We start from the raw sequence: 5,746 nt of genomic DNA on the forward strand, positions 1-5,746 counted from the left end.
TAAATCCAGTCCACCATCACGAGTTCATAAACTTCTATCCCAATTACTATTGATTACATTCTATCTTTGTTTGGAGTTCTGATTGTAGTACATATATTATGAGTGGAGGTAGGGAGGCTCAGCGCCCTTCTAATTTAGAAAATGAGAGGGATGAGGAGGAGATTATTGTGCTAGCAGAAGAGGATATATTAGAAGGGATTTTTTCTGGTCGAGCTTTTTCAATTGGAACAATGGAGAATGCTTTGTTTGCTATATGGAACAAACCGCATGGATTCAAGGCGATAGAAAAAGGCAGCAACCACTTCTAGTTTTTCTTTGAGAGGGGATCTCCATGACTATTTAAAAACTGTATTGCATGTTCGAAAGTGGAAGCCAACTTCAAACTCAGTGGATAATCTGATTGCAACTTTTCCAGCATGGTCACAATTTTGGGATTACCGAAACAGTTCAAGACACCTGAAGTGGGCCGAAAGTTGGGAGGAAGGTTGGGCTCAATTCAGGAAGTGGATCTTTTTTAGGTCAGAGGGAAAGAATCCCGAATTGTGAAAGTGAAAGTGGAGATAAGTGGCGCAAAAGGATTCGGAATAGCTTAAAAATTGTAGGGCTAGATCATCTTATTCTTTGTCGTACTTCCTTTTTGTTCCTCCTTCCATCAGTTTATTGTTATTTTCTGTACTAATGGAATATTTGTACAATGTGTATAATGAGTTATTTATTTGGTCCGAGTTAAAAAATAAATGTTTAGGATAAAATATTACTAATTTGAGTAATTTCTCAAACACAATACATCCATACTATCTATCCAGAGAAGTCACAAAAAATTACTATCCAAAATAACCATCCGAATATCAGGAATAATAAATATTTGATATTCTACTGAATCGAACATCCCTATACTCCTATTGTACATATTGTATAGATATTTCATTGGCTCCCTATACTTCCTCAAGAAGACATGGTTGGAGAGTGGGTAAAAGCTTCCCAGATTGGTAAGACGCTGGACAAAAAGGATGGCAGTGAGTCTTTTTCAGTTTCCAAGACAAGAGATGGGCTAGCTCAACCAAAGAGAAGGCCTACTCCAGCTTGGTTGATTGAAGATTTCTCAAACTTGAGCATGCTAGATAATAACAATAAACTGATGGAAGGAGGAACTGAGCCAAAATTGACAGATAGGGGGGAGCCTGAGGATAGTTAGGAGAATGGAAGGATTGAAGTATCAAGCAATGAGCTTCCAATAGTGCTAGCAGAAAATTTTAATACTATGAATATGAAATAGAGGACTGTTGATACGACTTCTAAATCAACTACCGGAATCAAGAAACTAAATTTGAAGCACTTAGCTAGACAGAACAATGCAACTAAATGATTGATTGCAAGGAGTAAAAAGAGGACGGAACAGAGGGAAAGAAAATGCTTACTTGTTTGAAGAAAATTTGCTTGGAAAACAATAAATTTGTTGAGTATATTTTGTTACCTATAATATTGTATGACAGCTCATTAGCCTTTTTATTTGCTGTTTTGATCTAGGAATATTTAGATTTCTCTATTACGAATAGAATGGTGGCAAAATTGATTCTGATAATATAAAATGTTTTAAATTTTATATTTTATTTTATATTTTACTTATTTTACTCTTTAAAATTTAAAAAATATGCCGCTTAAATTTTAAGGGCAAATGATGATGATGAGGTAAAGTTGTGAACCCATCCGTTGCATCAATTAAAAACGAGTTTAAATTCCTTTATTTTTTTGCTATTTTTATTAATTTTGCTTTTAAAACATATTTACATCACTCTGAATCATAAAAATTTTAGAATAGGTGAATGAATTATTCATTTTTTATTTAATGAATGCACTTATCTTTGGATGATTATTGCTGCTTAGTGTTTACAGTTAAGAATACTTTTTATTGATGTTAAATTGTTTTATTACAGGTCGCTAGACTTCATAAAATGAATAATATATTATTGATTGTGCTGCCATTTTAGTGATTTTTAAAATTTTGATTCATGTTGTGGCTTAGTTAGATCTATATCAAAGAACCTTGAATATATATGGTTGATTGTGCCTTAGGTATGGAAAAGGTTGGTGTTGATGAGGTATGTTTGAACCAGTGGTAGAGCTTGAAATAAAATTTTGGGGGTCGAAAATTTAACATAAAAATTTAATAATAATATTTATATCAAAATAAAATTTATAAATATAATTATTCTTTAAGTTTGTTACTAATAAGATAATAAATAAATAATTCTACAGATAAAAGATATAAAATAGTTTATAATAGTACTCTTCGAGTTTTTAATGACTTAAAATCTTCAATAATTAAATCAGAACTAAGCTTTTCAGCAATTTCTTTCTCAGTGTAAATAACCAAACTATCCGCAAGAAAGTCATCCTCCATCTTGTTTCTTAAGTCTTTATTATTTTCATTGCTGAAAATGATCGCTCTGTGGTAGCTGTAGAAACTGAAAGAGTTAATATCAGACGAATCAATCTATCAATCAAGTAATACATTTTTGACTTTTTTGTTTCTGCTAAACATCTACACAGTTCATGAATAGTTGACAAATTCTTCATTTTTGAATGCTGACGAATAAAATGCTGAAGCTGAAAAGGTAAATTAATCTTCTATTGTTCAGTAAAGTCTTTAGGATAGTAACTGTCAACAAGAGTAAAAATCTTAACAATGTCAAAATTTTTGTAAGCATCCTTAAGTATGAGAGTAGAGATCAGACTTAGTAGATCCATTGCTTGATCATTAAATCTACTATTTAACTCTTGTAATTGCTTATCAATTGTGACTAAACATATCTCCACTCTAAAATAATGCTCAATTATAAGAAGCAGTTAAATCAGGAATTAGAATATCATGTTGCTCACAACATGATTTCACATTTTTTAATAATTCCTCCCACCTGTCATCTCTCATGCTTTGGATAAGTGTTTTTGTAGAATGAACTAGTTGCACAGCATTAACTATGTCTTGAGACTGCTTTTGTAAAGTTTGACAAAGAATATCAGTTATTCCCATAATATCTTTCATCAAATGCGAGATCAATACAAACTCAAATGAGGTCAGGGTATTGTAAGCACTTTCTATATCACCACGCTGAGAATAAGTTGATCCATCAACAATAATCTTTTGTAAAACAGTCAACGTTGCACCATATATATTTATCAAACTGTAAACAGAAGAGAAATGAGAACTCCATCGAGTATCACCTGCTCATTTCAAAGTACCAATTTGATTTGCCCTTTTACTATTTTCAAGTTCATCAATCTCTAATAAATGGACAATTTCATCTATCTTGACAACATGTAACTCATTATGCCGCTTACTAGAAGAACAAATGATGTTGAAGTATATATATTAGAGGATGTTTTATTATACACTATCACATAGTAGGTCAGATTTCATGATTTTTATAAGTTGAAGACTTGTCATAATACAATTGATTAGGGGTATATTTTTTTTTTTCATGGGATGTGCTTTATATGCCACAACTTCTAACATTTGCGATATTGTATTGAACTTTTTTTTCAACTTAGTTAAATTCACTATTGGATGCTATTCCTTTTAAACTTAGATTTGATTCTATTCTTTCATATTCAATTAGTTAATGTGTCATATCAATGTTAAATTATAAGAAATATTATGTCGATCAACTAATTCAAATTTAACTGCATGATAACAGCATATAGTTCATAAAACACAAATTTTAATATATAGTATCATACTCTGCTCATCACCGAACTGCATATACTTCACAAAACACATTCTAATATATAGTATCATACTCTGCTCATCGCCAAACTTCTATTCTAGACAGAAATTCCAGTTCTATGAAGAGGGTTTAAGATATATGTCATAACAAAAAGGCAAATTAGCTATTACTAACAAAGTTGTCTAATTTTATTAAACATCAGAATCACTAAACCGAGATTTCAACTTCTCCGTCCCCTTGCTCCTGAGCCTATTAGTAGAGTTTTGTCCTTCCTCCTTAATTAGGTTAATATTGATGTTGCCAATTTTTACACCGCTGATAGTTCTCTTAGCTGGTGTTTTGAACTTGAGACTGGAAACACTTTTCTCAGCAGAATCCTTCACATAGAAAAAATTATATAAAGACCCACCACACTAAAAAAATATGTGTATAGAATATAATGCACATTTTCTTCATCATATGCAGATATAATCACGTTATCAAGTATTTAGATAACTGAACATAGTAAGATGAATATCAGTATTACTCGTAAGATTTACCACAATGCTCAAAATGTCAACCAAGTTGCTGTAGTCATGGTCTTAAGAATAAACAAATCCTATTAAAAATTAGATAACACATTAAAAATTGACCAAAATAAGAACAACAATATTAGGGAACATGTAATTTGAGATAATTACATCTTCATTAGCAGCCAATTTATTGGGAAGGCTCTCTGGCATATTTTTCATGATAATATTCTCGTTGTCTCAAATTTTAATTTTATCACTGTGTACACTGGATCATATTGCTTTATATTGCCAGACTTCACATTTAGTTTAAATAACACTTGTTTATCCATCATATTGTCCAGCAATTGTGGGTTATCTTCTCCAACTCCCTAATCAAGTACATAGATCAAAACAACTATTTCAATGTTCTAGTTCCTAAATACACAATATAATTAAGTGTAATTTTAAAGAAATGTGAGTTTATGAACTCAGATTTTACTTACATTGTCATAAATAATCTTGTCTACTGACTTTCGACACAACTGTGTGGTCTCCCTATCCCATAGGAGTAGTGACATGCTCCCTGTTCTATCGTGCACTGTTACCTCTAATTTGTACCTAAGAGTCGTTGTTCCGTGTGTGTGTCCGCACTTGTCACATTCATATCTATTTTTAATGGGATTTCAACTTTTTTAAAGCACATTTTGCAAGATTTATAAAACCAATCATCCTTTTTCGCATTGATGGATACAATCGTTCCTAATATCCATATGGGACCTTCCTACAATGATGTGAAAATAATATAGGATATGAGTCATCAATAATTTTGAATAGGATTGATTTTTTATCAATTTACAACAATGTTATACATCAGTATCAAAATTTATTGTGTAAAATTTAGCCACATTAGACCTCCATGGAATTGAGAGCTTCCTCTATTGTCTTGATAGCCACACTTCCATGTTTTATCTCATCTAAGGCAGACCAAGTATTAGGAGATGACACCTGGCTAATCTTGGTCGAATTTGATGCAGCAGGACTACTTAACCTACAATCATTAATGGTCACAAAATGTTAGATAAAACTAAAGTATTTACATTTTTCCTAAATCAAAACATATAGAAGATCTACAACACTAACGTGCTCTTGAATTGGATGACTTCTGTTAATTCGGGATTAATATGAACCTTCGAGATTTCAAAGTTACTTTGCACCGATGTTTTTCCATTTCACCTTGTTGCCTTAAAATATTGCAGCACAACAATAAGTGGTTCAGCTTTCTCCCATTCAAGGTGCGGTAGGAGATGGTCAACTAACTCACCAAATAAAATGCAATTGATCTTATTATTTCTGAGTATAACATAAGCAAGGGTAAGGTTCTGTCACCATAACTTGTCAAGAAAACAATTTTAACTTAAACCTTTAAATGTGTATATAATACATACTCAAGGTCTTGAAGGATGATAATCAATCGCTTCGTCTCTTTTCCTTTGCTAGTGATCAAGTCCCTAGGATCTTCTTTACCAACAA

General features: G+C 31.8%; 1 pseudogene; it reads right to left on the bottom strand.

Annotated features, from left to right (window-relative positions):
- Positions 1–2,409: 2,409 nt before the first annotated feature.
- On the bottom strand, positions 2,410–5,444 carry LOC130963306 (uncharacterized; annotated as a pseudogene).
- Positions 5,445–5,746: the final 302 nt, after the last annotated feature.

The sequence above is a fragment of the Arachis stenosperma genome, chromosome 2, assembly GCF_014773155.1.
Source record: "Arachis stenosperma cultivar V10309 chromosome 2, arast.V10309.gnm1.PFL2, whole genome shotgun sequence".
In the NCBI taxonomy this organism is placed as follows: domain Eukaryota; kingdom Viridiplantae; phylum Streptophyta; class Magnoliopsida; order Fabales; family Fabaceae; genus Arachis; species Arachis stenosperma.